General features: G+C 39.2%; 1 pseudogene across 1 annotated transcript; it reads left to right on the forward strand.

Annotated features, from left to right (window-relative positions):
- The first annotated feature begins 11,270 nt into the window (after positions 1-11,270).
- LOC112633464 lies at positions 11,271-13,009 on the forward strand (annotated as a pseudogene). Its single transcript, XR_003121530.1, has one exon. The product of XR_003121530.1 is annotated as a keratin, type II cytoskeletal 8 pseudogene (transcript).
- Positions 13,010-22,068: the final 9,059 nt, after the last annotated feature.

A 22,068-nucleotide genomic window follows, 5' to 3' on the forward strand; every position in this document is an offset into this window, starting at 1 on the left:
TGACTTCCACCGCTGTTCACATTCCCCCTCTCATTTCCATCACTGGCCAGGAAGGGAGGCGGCCTGTAGGGAGTGGCTTCCCAGGGTGCCCCCAGCCCTGATTCCCCCAGTGACAGCTTCTGGCTCCTCAGTTTGGGTCTAACATAGAGAATACAACAGATAGGCATTTTTTTTCAACTTTTATTTGAAGTTTAGGGGTCCATGTGCAGGATATGCAGGTTTCTTACATAGATAAACGTGTGCTATTGTGGTTTACTGCACAGATCATCTCATCACCCTGGTACCAAGCCCAGCATCCACAGCTATTCTTCCTGATGCTCACCCTCCCCTCCCCCATGCCATGAAACAGGTGCCCAGTGTGTGTTGTTCTTCATGATGTGTCCCTGTGTTCTCACTGACCTCCTTCCACTAATAAGTGAGAATAATAAGTGGTTTTTTTTGTTTGTTTGTTTGTTTTTCTGTTCCTCCATTACTTTTCTGAGAGTAATGGATTCAAACTCCAACCATGTCCCTGAAGGAGACATCATCTCATTATATTTTATGGGTTCATAGTGTTCCATGGTGTATATGTACCACATTTTCTTTTTCCAGTCTATCATTGATGGGCATGTAGATTGATTACCTGACATTGCTATTGTAAATAGTGCTGCAGTGAATATGTGTGTACATGTATTTTTTAAAATAGAATGATTTATATTCCTTTGGGTGTATACCCAGTAATAGTACTGCTGAGTCAAATTGTATTTCTGCTTCTAGGTCTTTGAGGAATCTCCACACTCTCTTCCACAATGCTTGAAATAATTTACTCTCCCACCAACAGTGTAAAAGTGTTACCTTTTCTCCACAACCTCACCAGCATCTGTTGTTTTGGACTTTTTATTAATAGCCATTGTAATTGGTGTGAGATGGCATCTCATTGTGGTTTTGATTTGTATTTATCCAATTATCAGTGATGTTGAGCTTTTCATGTTTGTCGGGCACATGTATGTCTTCTTTTGAGATATGTCTTTTCATATCCTTTTTAATGGGGTTGTTTTTCTCTTGTAAATTTTGTTTAAGTCCCTTGTAGATTTTGGATATTAGACATTTGTCAGATGGATAGGTTGCAAAATTTTTCTCCCGTTCTCTATGTTGTTAGCTTTGCTGATAGTTTATTTGGCTCTTCAGAAGCTCTTTAGTTTAATTAGACCTGATTTGTCTGTTTTTCCTTTTGTTGTTATTGCGTTTGGCATTTTTGTTATAAAATCTTTGCCCATGCCTATATCCTGAATGGTATTATCTAGATTTTCTCTTCTAGGGTTTTTGTAGTTTTGAGTTTTACATTTAAGTCTTTAATCCATCTTGACTTAATTTTTATATATAGTGTTAGGAAGGGTTCCAGTTTTAATTCTTTGCATATGGATAGCCGGTTCTCCTAGCACCATTTATTGGATAGGGAGCCCTTTCCCTAATTCTTTGTTTTTGTTGACTTTGTCAAAGATCAGATTGTTGCAGGTTTGTGGCTCTATTTTGTTTCATTTATCTATCTGTCTGTTTCTATACCAGTACCATGCTGTTTTGGTTACTGTACTCTTCTAGTATAGTTTGAAGTTAGGTAGAGTGATGATTCCAGCTTTTTTTTTTTTTCCTTAGGGTTGGCTTGGCTATTTGGGCTCTGTTTTGGTTCCATATGAATTTTAAAAGTTTTTTTTCCCTAATTCTGTAAAGAATGTCAATAGCAACTTAATGGGAATAGCACTGAATCTATAAATTACTTTGGGCAATATGGTCATTTTCATGATACTGATTCTTCCTGTCCGTGAGCATGGAATGTTTCTCCATTAGTTTTGTGCCCACTCTGATTTCTCTGAGCAATTGTTTGTAGTTCTCCTTGAAGAAGTCCTTCACTTTCCTTCTTAGCTGTGTTCCTAGGTATTTTATTCTCTTTGTAGTAATTGTGAATGAAAGTTCATTCATGATTTGGCTCCCTGCTTGCCTGTTGTTTGTGTATAGGAATGCTAGCTACTTTTACACATTTGATTTTATATCCTGAGATTTTGCTGATGTTGCTTATCAGCTTAAGAAGCCTGTGGGCTGAGACAATGAAATTTTCTAAATATAGGATCAGGTCACCTGCAAACAAAGATAACTTGACTTCCTCTCTTTCTATTTGAATACTCTTTATTTCTTTTTCCTAATTTTCCTGGCCAAGGCGTCTGATACTATTTTGAACAGGAGTGGTGAGAAAGGGCATCCTTTTCTTTTGCCAGTTTTCAGGGGGAACGCTTCCAGCTTTTGCATATTCAGTATGATATTGGCTGTGGGTTTGTTGTATATGGCTCTTATTATTTTGAGGTATGTTTCTCCAGTTCCTAGTTTATTGAGAATTTTAAACCTGAAGGAATGTTGAATTTTATTGAATGCTTTTTCTGCATCTATTGAGATAATCTTGTGGTTTTTGTATTTAGTTCTCTTTATGTGATGAATCACATTTATTGATTTGCGTGTGTTGCACCTACCTTGCATCCTGGGCACAAAGCCAACTCGATTGTGGTGGATGCACTTTTTAATGTGCTGCTATATTTGGTTTTGCCAGTATTATATTGAGGATTTTTGCACAGTATTCATCAAGGATATAGGCACGATGCTTTGTTGCTATTGTTGTTGTTGTATCTGTGCTAGGTTTTGGTATCAGGATGACGCTGGCCTGATAGAATGAGTTAGAGAGAACTTCTTTGTCTTCAATATTTTTTAGATAGTTTTAGGAGAAAGGATACCATCTCCTCTTTGTAACTCTGGTCAAATTCAGCTGCAAATCCATCTAGTCATGGGCTTTTTTTTGGTTGGTAGGCTATTTATTACTGCCTCAATTTAAGAACACATTAATGATCTATTCAGGGTTCAGTCTTGGGGAGGATTTATTTTGCAAGGAAACTGTCTATTTCTTCTAGATTTTCTAGTTTATGTGCATAGAGGTGTTTATAGTATTCTCTGATGGTTGTTCATATTTCTGTGGAATCAGTGATATCTCCCTTATTATTTCTAATTGAGTTTGATTCTTCTCTCTTTTCTTATTTATTTGCCTAGATAGTTTTCCATCTATTTTATTTTATTTTATTTTTCAAAAAACCACCTACTGGATTGGTTGACTTTTTTTTTTTTGGAAGAGTTTTCAGTGCCTCTATCTCCTTCAACTCAACTCTGATCTTGGTTATTTCTTGTTTTCTGCTCGCTTTCAGGTTCGTTTTCTCTTCGTTTTCTAGTTCTTTTAATTGAGATGTTAGGCTGTTAACTTTAGATCTTTCTAGTTTTTTTTTTTTTTTTCCTTTCGTCAGAGTCTCACTCTGTCACCAAGGCTGGAGTACAGTGGCATGATCTCGACTCACTGCAACCTCCACCTCTTGGTTTTAAGTGATTTCTGCTGTCTCAGCCTCTCGAGTAGCTGGGATTACAGATGTACATCACCACACCCAGTTAATTGTTGTATTTCCTATAGAGATGGGGTTTTGCTATGTTGGCCAGGCTGGTCTTGAACACCTGGCCTTGAGTGATTTGCCTGCCCCAGTCTCCCAAAGTGCTATAATTACAGCCATGAGCCACCATGCCCAGCCCTTTCTAGCTTTTTGATGTGGATATTAGTGCTATAAATTTCCCTCTTTTCTTGGTTTCTAGTGGTTATTCTGTCTAAGTGAGTAGTCCAGGAAATAATCTTAAATTCACAATCTACTTATAGTTTAAATCTATATAATTATGTGAGAAGAACTTTTTGTTATTTAAAGGTGATGTTTGAAAGATTTTGTAACTGTGCATTTTAGGTAGTCTTAAATTTCTAATTGTAGTTAAAAACATGTCATTGTCATGTCTAACATTTTAAGTATATGGTTTAGAAGTGGTAAGTATAGTTCTATTGTTTTGCAATAGATTTCAGATAATTTTTGTCTCACTAAAGTAAAAGTGAATACTCATTACTTTTGAAGGAACTTAGTTAACTTGCCTTAGGTACATAGCAAGAGAAGGGTCCATGGAAAGTCCCTGGCCCTTGGGTCAGTGCCTCATCCCTGCATAACATTAAAAAAAAAAAAAAAAAGCCTGGAAAAAATCAAGCTGCAGGTACTAACAAGGGAACTAGCACATGGTGTTGTGCTTGAAGTCATGCCCACGGCTGCACAGATAGAAAAACCTCTGGCCCATTTGGATAAAAACTTGCACAAACTTCCAGCTCACTCAGATAAAGGAACAAGATCAACCTGGCATAGAAATGCCTTTGAGCAGGCACAGCAGCTCATGCCTGTAATCCCTGCAATTTTGGAGGCAGAGGTGGGTGGATCACCTGAGGTCAGGAGTTTGAGACCAGCATGACCAACATAGGGAAACCCTGTCTCTACCAAAAATACAAAATTAGCCAGGTATGATGCTGCATGCCTGTAATCCCAGCTACTTGGAAGGCTGAGGAAGGAGAATCGCTTGAACCCATGAGGCGGAGGTTTCTGTGAGCTGAGATCACACCATTGCACTCCAGCCTGGGCAACAGGAACAAAACTACATCCCCCACCCCCCCCCCAAAAAAAAAAAGAAAAGAAAAGAAAAAAAGAAATGCCTTTGTCCTTTGTACAGTCAGTGGGCTCCCAGGCAATAGTTTCTTCTCCTTTTGTGGGCATGGCCACAGTGGGCTCTGAAGCATTCCGGTCAACACTCTCCTTTACTTGGACTGTAAGTCTGACCTCTATGAATATTAACTTCAGCCCCTGATTGCTCCCGGGCCAAGCTCCTGGGCCAAGTTTTCACCTTAGCTTCTGATAAGTCCTGGGTCAAGCTAAGCAGAATCTATGAATCATCCCTTCAGCTCCTGATTGATCCCAGGCCAAAGTCCTGGGCCAAGCTGAGCCACTTGTTTTTCAAGACAGCCTGTGAACTAGGCACTTTCCCTTCCCTTCCCTTCCCAGTCCATAAAAACCCTGGACCCCAGCCTTATAGAGGGTACCCCGTTCAGACATCTATCTCTGCTGTCAAATAACTTTCTTTTCTTGCTTATTAAACTTTCACTCTAACCTCACCTTCGTATTCACGCTCCCTAATCTCCTTAGAGGTAGAACAAAGGACTCTGGGTATTATCTCAGATAAGAGACTGTGACATATTGGTGCACTGCTGAGACTACAACACGTGGTTTCTATGAGTTTGACTAAATATTTTACATAAGTGTAATTATACAGTCTTCCTTTTTGAGTGTCTTATTTTACGTTAAGAATGTTTTCAATATTTGTCCTTAGTGTAGTACTTTTCAAGATTTCCTTATTTTTAAGACTGAATGCTATCCCAGTGCAGATAAGGGCACTGTTTTTTGAATCTACTCATCCTTAAAGGCACATTTGCTTCCAGGTAGTATGTTTGTGAGTAATACTACAATGTACATAAATGTGCAAATATCTATTCCATGTTCTGCTTTGCCTGTTTGGGATATTTTTGACACACTGATTTAGTACCATGTGTATTCCCTTGCTTTTGTTGTCTGATCCATTGATATTACCTCCCCCAAATTACTGTCAAGACCTATTGTCATGAAGCTTCACCCTTCTGTATTGTGCTAGGAATTTTACAGCTACAGGTTTTACATTATAGTGTTCTTTCATTTTCTAAAATTGACACATGCAATTGTACATATTTTGGGGAAACAATTATATATATATATGTTGTATAATGATAAAAATCAGAGTGCTTAGTATATTTATTGCCTCATGCATTTGTTATTTTTGTGGTGAGAACATTCAAAAGCTTCTTCTCTAGCTATTTTATTTTATCTTTATTTGTTAATTTTTTTTTAGAGACAGGATCTTGCTCTAATACCCAGACTGAAGTGCAGTGGTGCAATCATAGCTCACTGTAACCTCAAACCATCTTTGAACCTTAGCTTCCTAATTAACTGAGACTACAGGAACCTGCCACCATGCCTGGGTAATGTTTTTATTTTTCATAGAGATGGGGTTGCACTTTGTTGTCCAGGCTGGTCTTGAACTTCTGACTTCAAGTGATTCTCCTACCTCAGTCTCCCAAAAGGTATGAATTGCAGGAATGTGCCACCATAACTGGTCCCTTTTAGCTATTTTGTAATTTGCAACACTTTTCATTAATTATTATTACTCTACTGTGTAATAGAAAACAAAAACTTATTTCTCCTATGTAATTGTAACACAATACCTGTTAAACAGCCTTTCCCCATCCTTCTGCTTCAGTCTCTAGTAACCCCTGTTGTACTCTTTGGTTATATCAACCCTTTTTCTCAGACTCCTCAAATGAGTGAGATAATAGGATCATAAAGTATTTGTGTTTCTCTATGTGGCTTATTTTACTTAACATGATATCCTCAAGGTTCATCCATGCTGTTTTAACTGACAGAATTTTATCCTTTCTTATGGCTGAATATTCACTGTATATATATAGCACATTTTCTTTATCCATTTATCTGTTGCTGTACATTTGAATTGATTCCATATGTCAGCTACTATAAATAGTTCTGTAATAAACATGGGAATGCAAATACCTTTTTGACGCAGTGATATCCTTTCTTTTGGATATACACCCAAGAGTAAAATTACTGGATCATATAATAGATCTATCTTTAATTTCTTTCAGAAACTTCCATATCGTTTTCTATAATGGCCATACTAATTTACAATTCCACCAACAATGTATACGTCCACTCTTTTTTTATATCCTCACTACTACTTGTTTTATTTATTTATTTGTTTGTTTTTATTACACCCATTCTAATGAGAGTGAGGCAGTACCCCATTGTGGTGTGGATTAACATTCCCTTGATTATTAGTAACGTAGAGACTTTTTTTATGTTGCAGTTAGCCATTTTTGCATCTCTTTTTGACAAACATCACTAAGATTTTTTGCATATTTTTAATTAGATTATGTGTGTTTTATTTTGAGATTTTAAAGTTTCTTATATATTCTGAATATTAGCCTTTTGTCAGATGTATAGCCTGAAATAATTTCCTTTCATCGCCTAAGTTGTCTCTTCAATCTTTTAGTTGTTTTTTTAATATGAAAAAGCATTTAAGTTTGACATAATGTTGTTTGCTTATTCTTGATTTTGTTGCCTATGTTTTGAAGCCTTATTTTAATAATCCTTTCCCAGTCCAATGTTATCAAGCATTTTTTCTACATTTTTCTCTAATAGTTTCATAATTTGTGGTATTACATTTAAGTCTTTAGTTTTAGTTGATCTTCATATATGGCAAGGCACAAGGGTCTAGTATTATTTTTCTGCATATAAATATTTAAATGGCCCTGTGACATTTATTGAAGAGATTAGCTTTTCCTTAAAGTGTATTCTTGGTACTTTTGTTGAAAATCAATTGGCTTTAGGTGCATAAATTAACTCTGGGCTTATTGGGCACATTAATCTACGTGTTTGTTTTTATACCAGTACAGTGCTGTTTTGGTTACTATAGCTTTACAGCAAGTTTTTAAGTTTGATAAAGTGATGCCTTCAACTTTGCTTATTTTGCTGAAAGTTCCTTTGTCTAGTCAGAGTTTTTTGTGGATCCACATAAGTATAGAATATTTTTTCTATTTCTGTGAAAAATTGTCATTGGTATTTTGATAAAAATCATGTTAAGTCCGTAGATCACTCTGTGTAGCTGTATTCACAGTATTCTTCCAGTCTATAAACAAAATATTTTTTTATTTATTCATTTGTATTTTATACTTTTTATCCACATTTTGTAGTTTTCAGTGTAGAGATCTTTTACCTTTTTAGTTAAGTTTGTTGCTAGGTGTATTAGGGTTCCCTAGAGAAACAGAACTAATAGGAGAATATATATATATACACACATATGTAAATGGGAGTTTATTAAGTTTTAATTTACAGATCACAAGATGCCACAATAGGCTGTCTGCAAATTTGAGGAGAAATGAGAGCCAGTCCACATCCCAAAGCTGAAAAACTTGGAGTCTGATGTTTGAGGGCAGGAAGCGTCCAGAACGGGAGAAAGATGTAGCCTGGGAGCCTAGGCCAGTCTCTCCTTTTCATGTTTTCTGCCTGCTTTCTATTCACTAGCAGCTCATTAGATGGTGCCCACCCAATTAAGAGTGAGTCTCCCTTTCTCAGCCCACTGACTCAAATGTTAATCTCCTTTGGCAACACCCACACAGACACACCCAGGATCAATGCTTTCTATCCTCCAATCCAATCAAGTTGACACCCAGTATTAACCACCACATTAGGTATTTTAATTTTTGTAGCTTTTGCATATGCAGAAGAAGCATTGGATGAAAATCAACATTATGATGAAAACGCTCAACAAGTTAGGAATCGAAGGTATGTGCCTCAACACAATAAAGGCCATTTATGACAAAGCAATGCTAACATTATACTGAATAAGGAAAAGCTGAAAGCTTTCTCTCTGAGATCTGGAACAAGACAAAGCATCCCCACTTTCATCCTTCTTACTCAATGTAGGAAGTCCTAGCCAAGGAAAATAGGCAAGAGGAAGAAATAAAAGCCATACTAATTGGAAAGGAGGAAGTCAAATGGTCTGTGATTTTGGACAAAATAATCTTATATGTGAAAAACTCTAAACACTACACCAAAAACTATTAGAACTACTAAATGAATTCAGTAAAGTTGTAGAAAATCAACAAAGTAGTAGCTTTCTGTATGCTAATAGCAAACTATCTGAAAAATAAAATTTAAAATTCCATTTTAATAGCAACCAAAAATTAGTTCATTTTGAGTTTATTTATTTATTTGAGGTGGAGTCTCACTCTGTCGCCAGGCTGGAGCTCAGTGGTGTGATCTCGGTTCACTGAAACTCTTGCCTCCCGGGTTCCAGAGATTCTCCTGCCTCAGCCTCCTGAGTATCTGGAACTACAGGTGCATGCCACCACCCCCAACCCCAAGTAATTTTGTGTGTGTGTATTTTTAGTAGAGACATGCTTTCACCATGTTGGCCAGGATGGTCTTGATCTCCTGACTTTGTGATTCACTTGCCCTAGCCTCCCAAAGTGTTGGGATTACAGGTGTGAGCCACCACACCTGATTAGTAGTTGTTGAAGCTGGATAATGGATCTACTATACTATTTTATTTTTATATGTTAAAAAAAATTTTTTTGTTAAAACTTGCATAAATAGACAAAATTTGTCTGTAATGTTAACTTGATTACCTTTGAAAAGGGAGAGAGGGAGTAAGTTATTTTCTTGGCATGAGTAAAGCTAGTTTTATTTCTCAGTTGTTAAAAGTTAATTCTCTGTTATAATCCATCAAGTCTTACGTGAATGTTTCTGTGTGCATTTCTGTATGTATGTTGCACATCAATAAACAATTAAATATTTTATATTTGCTCAGAAATTTTAACTCAGCGTCTCAGTAGAAAATATTTTATATGCATTTGAAAGATAATTTGTAACTAGTTCACCAAAAGGTCCTGGTTTAAAGAAGTGGTTTTTGGGCTTGGCCACACACTGTAATCAAATGAAGAACTTTAAACACTATTGCTGTCTGGGTTTCACTCCAGAGATTTTGATTTTATTGCTGTGCTGCAACTTGGGTTTGAAGAATGCTAAAGCCCCTTCCCAGGTGATTCTAATATGCTGCCAGGGTTCAGAAGCACCGGTTCAGGATGAGGAATGCATTAGCTGTTTGTGATTTTCATGTCTGTTGCAGGGATTTGACCCATTGGTACTGCCGGATTAGGGGTCTTGGAAAACAAATTTATTCTATTAAACTCAAAGTACGACTTGTAGACATACTCAGCTGTTTAGTTAAGTTGCAGCAGGAGAAAATGTCTCTTTGAGGATCTGTTTTTATGTCACTTGCTTTTAGAGAAGAGACTGTCTCTGGTACAGTAATTTGATTTAATCTATGTTGAAAACATAAATAGCCTGCAAATACCAATATATATATATATATATCAATATGTGGAGTGCATTCTATGTGTTTTCAAATTTTTCCTATGATGTAAAATAAATAGTATAATGTGGTACCTTGGATTTCTCAGCCCTCAGCCATTTTCTTAAATTATTAAAAGACCTTCCAAGATGGTTCAGAAGCATTTTTCAGAGGAGATTATTCCTAATGGTAAAGGGTAATAAGAGATGGATAAAAATCTCAAATACATTCTGCCTCTAGTTGCAGAACTGTCACTCTCCAGAGCCTCTAAGATCCAGGGAAGTTGCATAAGTTAGTGTAGTCTATGGAGATTATGAACATTTAACAGAGTTGGTCTGGACTGCCATCCCAGTCTCTTAGTAGCTGTGCAGCTTTAGACAATTTACTTGACTTAGAACAGTTATATAAACCTGAGCTGCAAGAAAAATAATAACACTGATTGCAAGAATGACAACCATTTATCATTCCTGTCTGATCCGGGCTCTCTGCAATGTGCCCTTGAGGCTGCTTCCGTGGAGGGAAAGATTTTCTTTTCCCAAATCTTGGATCTGGCTGGCCTTATTTGCTCTGCCTCATTCATACTTTTTGTTCTAATAAATAATTAGAAATGGTTAGCTTCTCTCCAACCTCTGTCTAGTTAAAATTATATCTTATAAAATGTTGCCTGTCTTTACTATATTTGGCTATATTCATTTTACTCGATATTCAGGTTTACTAATCTTTTTATCTCTGTTTAATTTAGTGGTTAACCTATACATTGTCTTAATTTTATTATTATTTACATTCTACTGGGCTGTTATTCAAATGTGCTTTTAAACTTTATAGTCTCTTGTTTTTTTCACCAAAATAATATATTTTTCTATTTTTTGTTGCATTTTAACATTTTAAACATAATTTTAATATGGAAAGTGGTGGCATAGTTTTTCTTCAGAGATTTGTTTTTAATTGCTTGTGTTCTTCAGTTTTTAACTTGGTTCCAATATTTGGGAAATATCACATTTGAGATGTCTGTAGTCGTTTTCTGTGCTTATTCCATTTTTCCTTGGAGGAAGGCGGACAACAGGCAGATTTGACATCCTTGTTATCAATCAGTATCTGAAGGGATCACTTTTTTCCCAGTTTGATTACTTCTCTGGTTCTTTCTCTTGATTTACTTTTGCTCTCATCAAGTCCTTATATATTTTTAAACTCTATTCAATGTTTTTAGTGTTCTTGTAACTCCTTGAAGATTTTTAGTTGTCTACATTAACATATTTAAAAATATGTAGCCATTTTTTCTTGAAAGCACAAATATCCACAGTGTATACAAGTAGAATATTTCATAGACATTGAGCAGCATACAACATCATCCTATGAGATATTCTATTTTTTCATTCAAAACATCTCTCTCATCTCCCCTCCTTCTAGGATCTCCTCCTGGTTCGGCCCGCCTGCCTCCACTCCTGCCTCCACCATGTCCATCAGGGTGACCCAGAAGTCCTACAAGGTGTCCACCTCTGGCCCCCGGACCTTCAGCAGCCGCTCCTACACGAGTGGGCCCGGTGCCCGCATCAGCTCCTCAAGCTTCTCCCCAGTGGGAAGCAGCAGCTTTCGGGGTGGCCTGGGCGGCGGCTATGGTGGGGCCAGCGGCATGGGAGGCATCACCGCAGTCACGGTCAACCAGAGCCTGCTGAGCCCCCTTAACCTGGAAGTGGACCCCAACATCCAGGCCGTGCGCACCCAGGAGAAGGAGCAGATCAAGACCCTCGACAACAAGTTTGCCTCCTTCATAGACAAGGTACGGTTCCTGGAGCAGCAGAACAAGATGCTGGAGACCAAGTGGAGCCTCCTGCAGCAGCAGAAGACGTCTCGGAGCAACACGGACAATATGTTCGAGAGTTACATCAACAACCTTAGGCGGCAGCTGGAGACTCTGGGCCAGGAGAAGCTGAAGCTGGAGGCAGAGCTTGGCAACATGCAGGGGCTTGGTGGAGGACTTCAAGAACAAGTATGAGGATGAGATCAATAAACGTACAGAGATGGAGAATGAATTTGTCCTCATCAAGAAGGATGTGGATGAAGCTTACATGAACAAGGTAGAGCTGGAGTCTCCCTGGAAGGGCTGACTGATGAGATCAACTTCCTCAGGCAGCTGTATGAAGAGGAGATCCAGGAGCTGCAGTCCCAGATCTCGGACACATCTGTGGTGCTGTCCATGGACAACAGCCGCTCCCTGGACATGGACAGCATCATCTCTGAGGTCAAGGCACAGTATGAGGAGATCGCCAACCGCAGCCTGGCTGAGGCTGAGAGCATGTACCAGACCAAGTATGAGGAGCTGCAGAGCCTGGCTGGGAAGCACGGGGGTGACCTGCGGCGCACCAAGACTGAGATCTCCGAGATGAACCGAAACATCAGCCGGCTTCAGGCTGAGATTGAGGGCCTCAAAGGCCAGAGGGCTTCCCTGGAGGCCGCCATTGCAGATGCCGAGCAGCGTGGAGAGCTGGGCATTAAGGATGCCAACGCCAAGTTGTCCGAGCTGGAGGCCGCCCTGCAGCGGGCCAAGCAAGACATGGCGCGGCAGCTGCGTGAGTACCAGGAGCTGATGAACGTAAGCTGGCCCTAGACATTGAGATCGCCACCTACAGGAAGCTGCTGGAGGGCGAGGAGAGCCGGCTGGAGTCCGGGATGCAGAACATGAGTATTCATACGAAGACCACCAGCGGCTCTGGAGGTGGTCTGAGCTTGGCCTATGGGGGCTTCACAAGCTCCGGCCTCAGCTACAGCCTAGGCTCCAGCTTTGGCTCTGGTGCGGGCTCCAGCTCCTTCAGCTGCACCAGCTCCTCCAGGGCCATGGTTGTGAAGAAGATCGAGACATGCGATGGGAAGCTGGTGTCCGAGTCCTCTGACGTCCTGCCCAAGTGAACAGCTGCGGCACCCCCTCCCAGCCTACCCCTCCTGTGCTGCCCCAGAGCCTGGGAGGGAGACCGCTATGTAGGGTACCATTGGCAACAGGAGACCCAACTGAGGGCCTTCAGCCCACCCACAGGGGAGTTTACTACGTGGGGACCCCCCTTGCCCATGCCTCCAGCTATAAAACAATTCAATTGCTTCTTTTTTTGATCCAAAATAAAACCTCAGCTAGCTCTGCCAACAACAACAACAAAAAAAACAAAAACAAAAAACAACAACAACAACAACAAAACATCTCTCTCAAATGTGTAGTAAGCGTCATTTGTAAACGGTAGTTCTTTTGATACTTAGGATTTTGTTTTTTGTGCATTTTTGAACACATATACTTAACTGTAGTGAACAGAACTGACCTAGATAGAAACAGAATCACTGTTTTTGTATAACATTAAGTTGATAGAATGATTTATCTTATTCAAGTCTTTTGACTCGAGTCACTATGCTTCCTTTAGTATTTCCCTTACCTCATAAAAGTAATTTGTGGGATTTTTTATTTATTTTATAAATTAATTAAAATAAAATTTGTATATGAGTAAATATTACTTGTTGATTAAAATTTATAATTTCTACTGTCATTTTAGTGTCCTAAAATATATGACCTCTTGAATTTCTGCTTTTATAAAATTAACGATATTGTCAGACCTAAAACTATGCCATTTATATTTACTTCTCTGTTATTGGAATACAGTGTGTATCTTCTGTTTACAGCTGAAAAATTCTACCAATTTTTCTCTCTCACTGGTAGACAAACTTTCTAATAAAGTTATCATTCCTTGTGTTCATTTAGCTACCGTATGTTAAACATTTAATTTATGGTGATCTTAATGTTATTTAATATGATTGTAAATATTTCAATTTGTCATTTGTCACAAATTTCTGTATTCTATGTTTTAGACTCTTAGCTATTAAGTATAGTGTGTGTAAATGACTTAGAATAGTTTCTGAAACATTGTAGGGGTTACTAAGTACTAATCACCCTGATTCATCAAATTTGTATATGTTATACCATTTTGTATGTTACACCATTCTTGCATTGTCTTCTTTTGAAAAATACCTGCTCTTGTCCTTTGCCAACTTTTTGATGGGATTGTTTTATCCTGTTTGAATTATATAAGTTCCTTATAGATTCTGAATATTAGACCTTTTTCAAATGCACTTAGTTTATGAATATTTTATCCCATTCTGTGGGTTGTTTAAACTCTTGGATAGCTTCTGTTGCTCTGTAGAAACTCTTTAGTTTAACCAGGTCACACAGGTCAATTTTTGTTTTTGTTGCAACTGCTTTTGAAGATGTAGCCATAAAATTGTTTACCAAGGCCAATGTCCAAATGGTGTTTTCTAGGTCTTTTTTCCCTAGGGTTTATATAATTTGAGGTCTCACATTGAAGTCTTTAATTCGTCTCAAGTTAATTCTTTCTAATGTGGTGAAAAGCAAGGGTCTGCTTTATTTTTATTTATATTTCTAGCCAGTTATTCCAGAACCACTTATTGACTAGGGAATCCTTCCCCCATAACTTATTTTACTGACTTTGTCAAAGTTCAGATGGTTGTAGATGGGTAGCTTCATTTCTGCATTCTCTATTTTATTCCATTGGTTTATTTATCCATTTTTCTACAAATTCCATGCTGTTTTTGATTACTGTACCTGATATTTTGAAGTCAGGTAATGTAAAGCCCCCAGCTTCTTTCTGTTTGCTTATCCAATTGCTTTGGCAATTAGGGCTGCTTCTGTAGCTCCATATGAACTTTAGAATAATTTGTTCTAATTATTTGAAGAATAACATTGGTAGTTTGATAGAAATAGCATTCAATGGGTACATTGTTTTGAGCAGTATGACCATTTTAACATATTGGTTCTTTCGATCCATGGGTATGGAGTGTTTTTCCACGTGTTTGTGTCATCTATGATTCTTTTCAGCAGTGTTTGGTAGTTTTTTCTTGTACAGATATTTTACCTCCTGGTAAAGATATGACAATATCTTTAATTTACACTCTCACCAACAGTGTAAAAGTTTTCCTATTTCTCCACATGATCTCCAGCATTTGTTGTTTCCTGACGTTTTAATGATCGCCATTCTAACTGGTGTGAGATGGTATCTCATTTTGGTTTTGATTTGCATTTCTCTAATGACCAGTGATGATGAGCTTTTTTTCATATGTTTGCTGGCTGCATAAATGTCTTCTTTTGAGAAGGGTCTGTTAATATCCTTTGCCCGGTTTTGATGGTTTTTTTTTTTTTCTTGTAAATTTGTTTAAGTTCTTTGTAGATTCTGCATATTAGCCCTTTGTCAGATGGATAGATTGCAGAAAATTTCTCCCATTCTGTAGGTTGCCTGTTAACTCTGATGATAGTTTATTTTGCTTTGCTGAAGCTCTTTAGTTTAATTAGATCCCATTTTTCAATTTTGGCTTTTGTTGCCGTTACTTTTGGTGTTTTAGTCGTGAAGTCTTTGCCCATGCCTATGTCCTGAATGGTATTGCCTTGGCTTTCTTCTAGGGTTTTTATGGTTTTAGGTCTTACATTTAAGTCTTTAATCCATCTTGAGTTAGTTTTTGTATAACATATAAGGAAGACGTCCAGTTTCAGTTTTCTGCATATGGCTAGCTAGTTTTCCCAACAGCATTTGTTATATAGGAAATCCTTTCCCCATTTCTTGTTTTTGTCAGGTTTGTCAAAGATCAGATGGTTGTAGATGTGTGATGTTATTTCTGAGGCCTCTGTTCTGTGCCATTGGTCAATATATCTGTTTTGGTACCAGTACCATCCTGTTTTGGTTACTGTAGCCTTTTGTATAGTTTTGAAGACAGGTAGCGTGATGTCTCCACCTTCGTTCTTTTTGTTTAGGATTGTCTTGGCTATGCGGGCTCTTTTTGGTTCCATATAAAATTTAAAGTAGTTTCCTCTAATTCTATGAAGAAAGTCAATGGTAGCCTGATTGGGATAGCATTGAATCTACAAATTATTTTGGACAGTATAGCCATTTTCACAATATTGATTCTTCCTATCCATGAGCATGGAATGTTTTTCCATTTGTTTGTGTCTTCCATTATTTCCTTGAGCAGTGGTTTGTAGTTCCCCTTTAAGAGGTCCTTCACATCTCTTGTAAGTTGGATTCCTCGGTATTTTATTCTCTTGGTAGCAATTGTGAATGGGAGTTCACTCATGATTTGGCTCTCTGTTTGTCTACTATCGTGTATAGGAATGCTTGTGATTTTTGCACCTTGATTTTGTATCCTGAGTGTAGAGGACTGTGTGCTCACAAACAAGAAGTTCCCGATAAGCCCTGCTCTTGCAAACAAAGCAGGACATTCCTTCTCTGCAAACAAGAAGGATAAAGGAGCCAGCTGTAAGCAGCGGCCTCTGGGAACTGGTCAATGTTTTACTGATCTTGCGAGTCAAGGAAAGGTCAGAGAAGCAACACATGTCCCGTGACTTGGCAACATTCCACAAATGGCTGGATAAAATAAAGCAGTGTGTGCTGTTCGGCGCTGCCGCCATGTATGTCTTGTCCTGTGTTGTCTTGTGTGTTCATTCCTTTGTTTAGGAAACACGCGGACCCCAACAACTGGCCCAGCAAGCAGGGTCCATGGCTCCAAGAGAGCAAGGAACCGGAGAGGGAGCACCCCGGGTTTGTAAGTAAAATAAAAAAAGGGGGACCCACGGGAAAATTATAGGGAATTCCACCTCTCTGGCCTCAGAATATTTATGGCTGTTTCAAGGACTGTTGCTGTCTATAGGAGTAGAAGTGAAAGAAAAAGACTTTGAAGCAATTGTTTGCCCATGTTGAACAACATTGTTACTGGTTTCAGAATCGGACTAAAGCGCAGCTGAATCAGAGAGAATGGTTGCAGGTAGTAAAAGCTTTGCTTAGAGCTCACCAGTTAGGGGATACTATGCCTCTAAATTTGTGGACCTTGTGTAACTCTATCACTCAGGCATTAGAGTTACTTGAGACTGATTCAGAGTGTGGTGATGTAGCCACAGGTGGAAAGGCATCTGAGGATTTGGGAAAAAATCTGAAATGGAGCCCATTTCTGCCAGGGTAACAGAGGATGGGGGGTAGCAAAAGGGGGAGAAGAGGAAGAGCCAACTCTTCCTTCTTCTAAGGGGAATTCTGACATGCAGCATATTATGGGAATGCTTCAACAGATATTACAGATACATTCTTCTAATTCACCATTACGAGCTTTCCCTGTTTCTTTTCCTTCTGCCCTGTTAGAAGAGGATTTTCCAGTGCCTCCAGCCCCCAGCTTCCTTACCTTTGTCTGGCAAAGTTTTCTCTTTGCCTTTCCCGCCATTGGGGGAGGAAGAAAAGGAAAAGATAAGAAAATTTAGGGGGCGGAGCAAGATGGCCGAATAGGAACAGCTCCAGTCTCCAACTCCCAGCACAAGCAACACAGAAGACCGGTGATTTCTGCATTTTCAACTGAGGTACTGGGTTCATCTCACTAGGGAGTGCCAGACAATCAGTGCTGGTCAGCTGCTGCAGCCCGACCAGCAAGAGCTGAAGCAGGGTGAGGCATCGCCTCACCTGGGAAGTGCAAGGGGGAAAGGAATCCCTTTTCCTAGCCAGGGGAACTGAGACACACAACACCTGGAAAATTGGGTAACTCCCACCCCAATACTGCATTTTAAGCAAATGGGCAACCAGAAGATTATATCCCACACCTGGCCAGGAGGGTCCCACGCCCACGGAGCCTCCCTCATTGCTAGCACAGCAGTCTGCAATCTAACCGCAAGGCAGCAGCGATGCTGGGGGAGGGGCGCCCGCCATTGCTGAGGCTTAAGTAGGTAAACAAACCTGCTGGGAAGCTCAAACTGGGTGGAGCTCACAGCAGCTCAAGGAAACCTGCCTGTCTCTATAGACTCCACCTCTGGGACAGGGCACAGCTAAACAACAACAAAAGCAGCAGAAACCTCTGCAGACGCAAACGACTCTGTCTGACAGCTTTGAAGAGAACAGTGGATCTCCTAACACAGAGGTTGAGATCTGAGAAGGGACAGACTGCCTGCTCAAGTGGGTCCCTGACCCCTGAGTAGCCTAACTGGGAGACATCCCCCACTAGGGGCAGTCTGACACCCCACACCTCACAGGGTGGAGTACACCCCTGAGAGGAAGCTTCCAAAGCAAGAATCAGACAGGTACACTCGCTGTTCAGAAATATTCTATCTTCTGCAGCCTCTGCTGCTGACACCAAGGCAAACAGGGTCTGGAGTGGACCTCAAGCAATCTCCAACAGACCTACAGCTGAGGGTCCTGACTGTTAGAAGGAAAACTATCAAACAGGAAGGACACCTACACCAAAACCCCATCAGTATGTCACCATCATCAAAGACCAGAGGCAGATAAAACCACAAAGATGGGGAAAAAGCAGGGCAGAAAAGCTGGAAATTCAAAAAATAAGAGCGCATCTCCCCTGGCAAAGGAGCGCAGCTCATCGCAAGCAACGGATCAAAGCTGGATGGAGAATGACTTTGATGAGATGAGAGAAGAAGGCTTCAGTCCATCAAACTTCTCAGAGCTAAAGGAGGAATTACATACCCAGCACAAAGAAACTAAAAATCTTGAAAAAAAGTGGAAAAATTGATAGCTAGAGTAATTAATGCAGAGAAGGTCATAAATGAAATGAAAGAGATGAAAGCCATGACACGAGAAATACATGACAAATGCACAAGCTTCAGTAACCGACTCGATCAACTGGAAGAAAGAGTATCAGCGATTGAGGATCAAATGAACGAAATGAAGCAAGAAGAGAAACCAAAAGAAAAAAGAAGAAAAAGAAATGAACAAAGCCTGCAAGAGTTATGGGATTCTGTAAAAAGACCAAATCTACGTCTGATTGGGGTGCCTGAAAGTGAGGGGGAATATGGAACCAAGTTGGAAAACACTCTTCAGGATATCATCCAGGAGAACTTCCCCAACCTAGTAGGGTAGGCCAACATTCAAATCCAGGAAATACAGAGAACGCCACAAAGATAATCCTTGAGAAGACCAACTCCAAGACACATAATTGCCAGATTCACCAAAGTTGAAATGAAGGAAAAAATCTTAAGGGCAGCCAGAGAGAAAGGTCGGGTTACCCACAAAGGGAAGCCCATCAGACTAACAGCAGATCTCTTGGCAGAAACTCTACAAGCCAGAAGAGAGTGGGGGCCAATATTCAACATTCTTAAAAAAAAGAATTTTCAACCCAGAATTTCATATCCAGCCAAACTAAGTTTCATAAGTGAAGGAGAAATAAAATCCTTTACAGATAAGCAAATGCTTAGAGATTTTGTCACCACTAGGCCTGCCTTACAAGAGACCCTGAAGGAAGCACTAAAACATGGAAAGGAACAACCGGTACCAGCCATTGCAAAAACATGCCAAAATGTAAAGACCATCGAGGCTAGGAAGAAACTGCATCAACTAACGAGCAAAATAACCAGTTAATATCATAATGGCAGGATCAAGTTCACACATAACAATATTAACCTTAAATGTAAATGGACTAAATGCTCCAATTAAAAGACACAGACTGGAAAACTGGATAAAGAGTCAAGACCCATCAGTCTGCTGTATTCAGGAGACCCATCTCACATGCAGAGACATACATAGGCTCAAAATAAAGGGATGGAGGAAGATTTACCAAGCAAATGGAGAACAAAAAAAAGCAGGGGTTGCAATCCTAGTCTCTGATAAAAGAGACTTTAAACCATCAAAGATCAAAAGAGACAAAGAAGGCCATTACATAATGGTAAAGGGATCAATTCAACAGGAAGAGCTAACTATCCTAAATATATATGCACCCAATACAGGAGCACCCAGATTCATAAAGCAAGTCCTTAGAGACTTACAAAGAGACTTAGACTTCCATACAATAATAATGGGAGACTTCAACACTCCACTGTCAACATTAGACAGATCAACGAGACAGAAAGTGAACAAGGATATCCAGGAATTGAACTCATCTCTGCAGCAAGCAGACCTAATAAACATCTATAGAACTCTCCACCCCAAATCAACAGAATATACATTCTTCTGAGCACCACATCGCACTTATTCCAAAATTGACCACATAATTGGAAGTAAAGCACCCCTCAGCAAATGCACAAGAACAGAAATTATAACAAACTGTCTCTCAGACCACAGTGCAATCAAACTAGAACTCAGGACTAAGAAACTCAATCAAAACCGCTCAACTACATGGAAACTGAACAACCTGCTCCTGAATGACTACTGGGTACATAAGGAAATGAAGGCAGAAATAAAGATGTTCTTTGAAACCAATGAGAACAAAGATACAACATACCAGAATCTCTGGGACACATAAAGCAGTGTGTAGAGGGAAATTTATAGCACTAAATGCCCACAAGAGAAAGCAGGAAAGATCTAAAATTGACACTCTAACATCACAATTAAACGAACTAGAGAAGCAAGAGCAAACACATTCAAAAGCTAGCAGAAGGCAAGAAATAACTAAGATCAGAGCAGAACTGAAGAAGATAGAGACACAAAAAACCCTCCAAAAAATCAATGAATCCAGGAGTTGGTTTTTTGAAAAGATCAACAAAATTGACAGACCGCTAGAAGACTAATAAAGAAGAAAAGAGAGAAGAATCAAATAGACGCAATAAAAAATGATAAAGGGGATATCACCACCGACCCCACAAAAATACAAACTACCATCAGAGAATACTATAAACACCTCTATGCAAATAAACTAGAAAATCTAGAAGAAATGGATATTTTCCTGGACACTTACACTCTTCCAAGACTAAACCAGGAAGAAGTTGAATCCCTGAATAGACCAATAGCAGGCTCTGAAATTGAGGCAATAATTAATAGCCTGCCAACCAAAAAAAGTCCAGGACCAGATGGATTCACAGCTGAATTCTACCAGAGGTACAAGGAGGAGCTGGTACCATTCCTTCTGAAATTATTCCAATCAATAGAAAAAGAGGGAATCCTCCTTAACTCATTTTATGAGGCCAATATCATCCTGATACCAAAGCCTGGCAGAGACATAACAAAAAAAGAGAATTTTAGACCAATATCCCTGATGAACATCAATGCAAAAATCCTCAATAAAATACTGGCAAACCGGATTCAGCAGCACATCAAAAAACTTATCCACCATGATCAAGTGGGCTTCATCCCTGGGATGCAAGGCTGGTTGAACATTCGCAAATCAATAAACATAATCCAGCATATAAACAGAACCAAAGACAAGAACCACATAATTATCTCAATAGATGCAGAAAAGGCTTTTGACAAAATTCAACAGCCCTTCATGCTAAAAACGCTCAATAAATTTGGTATTGATGGAATGTACCTCAAAATAATAAGAGCTATTTCTGACAAACCCACAGCCAATATCATACTGAATGGGCAAAAACTGGAAAAATTCCCTTTGAAAACTGGCACAAGACAGGGATGCCCTCTCTCACTGCTCCTATTCAACATAGTGTTGGAAGTTCTGGCTAGGGCAATCAGGCAAGAGAAAGAAATCAATGGTATTCAGTTAGGAAAAGAAGAAGTCAAATTGTCCCTCTTTGCAGATGACATGATTGTATATTTAGAAAACCCCATTGTCTCAGCCCGAAATCTGCTTAAGCTAATAAGCAACTTCAGCAAAGTCTCAGGATACAAAATTAATGTGCAAAAATCACAAGCATTCTTATACACCAGTAACAGACAAACAGAGAGCCAAATCATGAATGAACTTCCATTCACAATTGCTTCAAAGAGAATAAAATATCTAGGAATCCAATTTACAAGGGATATAAAGGACCTCTTCAAGGAGAACTACAAACCACTGCTCAGTGAAATAAAAGAGGACACAAACAAATGGAAGAACATACCATACTCATGGATAGGAAGAATCAATATCGTGAAAATGGCCATACTGCCCAAGGTTATTTGTAGATTCAATGCCATCCCCATCAAGCTACCAATGAGTTTCTTCACAGAATTGGAAAAAACTGCTTTAAAGTTCATATGGAACCAAAAAAGAGCCCGCATCTCCAAGACAATCCTAAGTCAAAAGAACAAAGCTGGAGGCATCACGCTACCTGACTTCAAACTGTACTATAAGGCTACAGTAACCAAAACAGCATGGTACTGGTACCAAAACAGAGATATAGACCAATGGAACAGAACAGAGTCCTCAGAAATAATACCACACATCTACAGCCATCTGATCTTTGACAAACCTGAGAGAAACAAGAAATGGGGAAAGGATTCCCTATTTAATAAATGG

This window comes from Theropithecus gelada, chromosome 10 (genome assembly GCF_003255815.1).
Source record: "Theropithecus gelada isolate Dixy chromosome 10, Tgel_1.0, whole genome shotgun sequence".
NCBI classification, from domain to species: domain Eukaryota; kingdom Metazoa; phylum Chordata; class Mammalia; order Primates; family Cercopithecidae; genus Theropithecus; species Theropithecus gelada.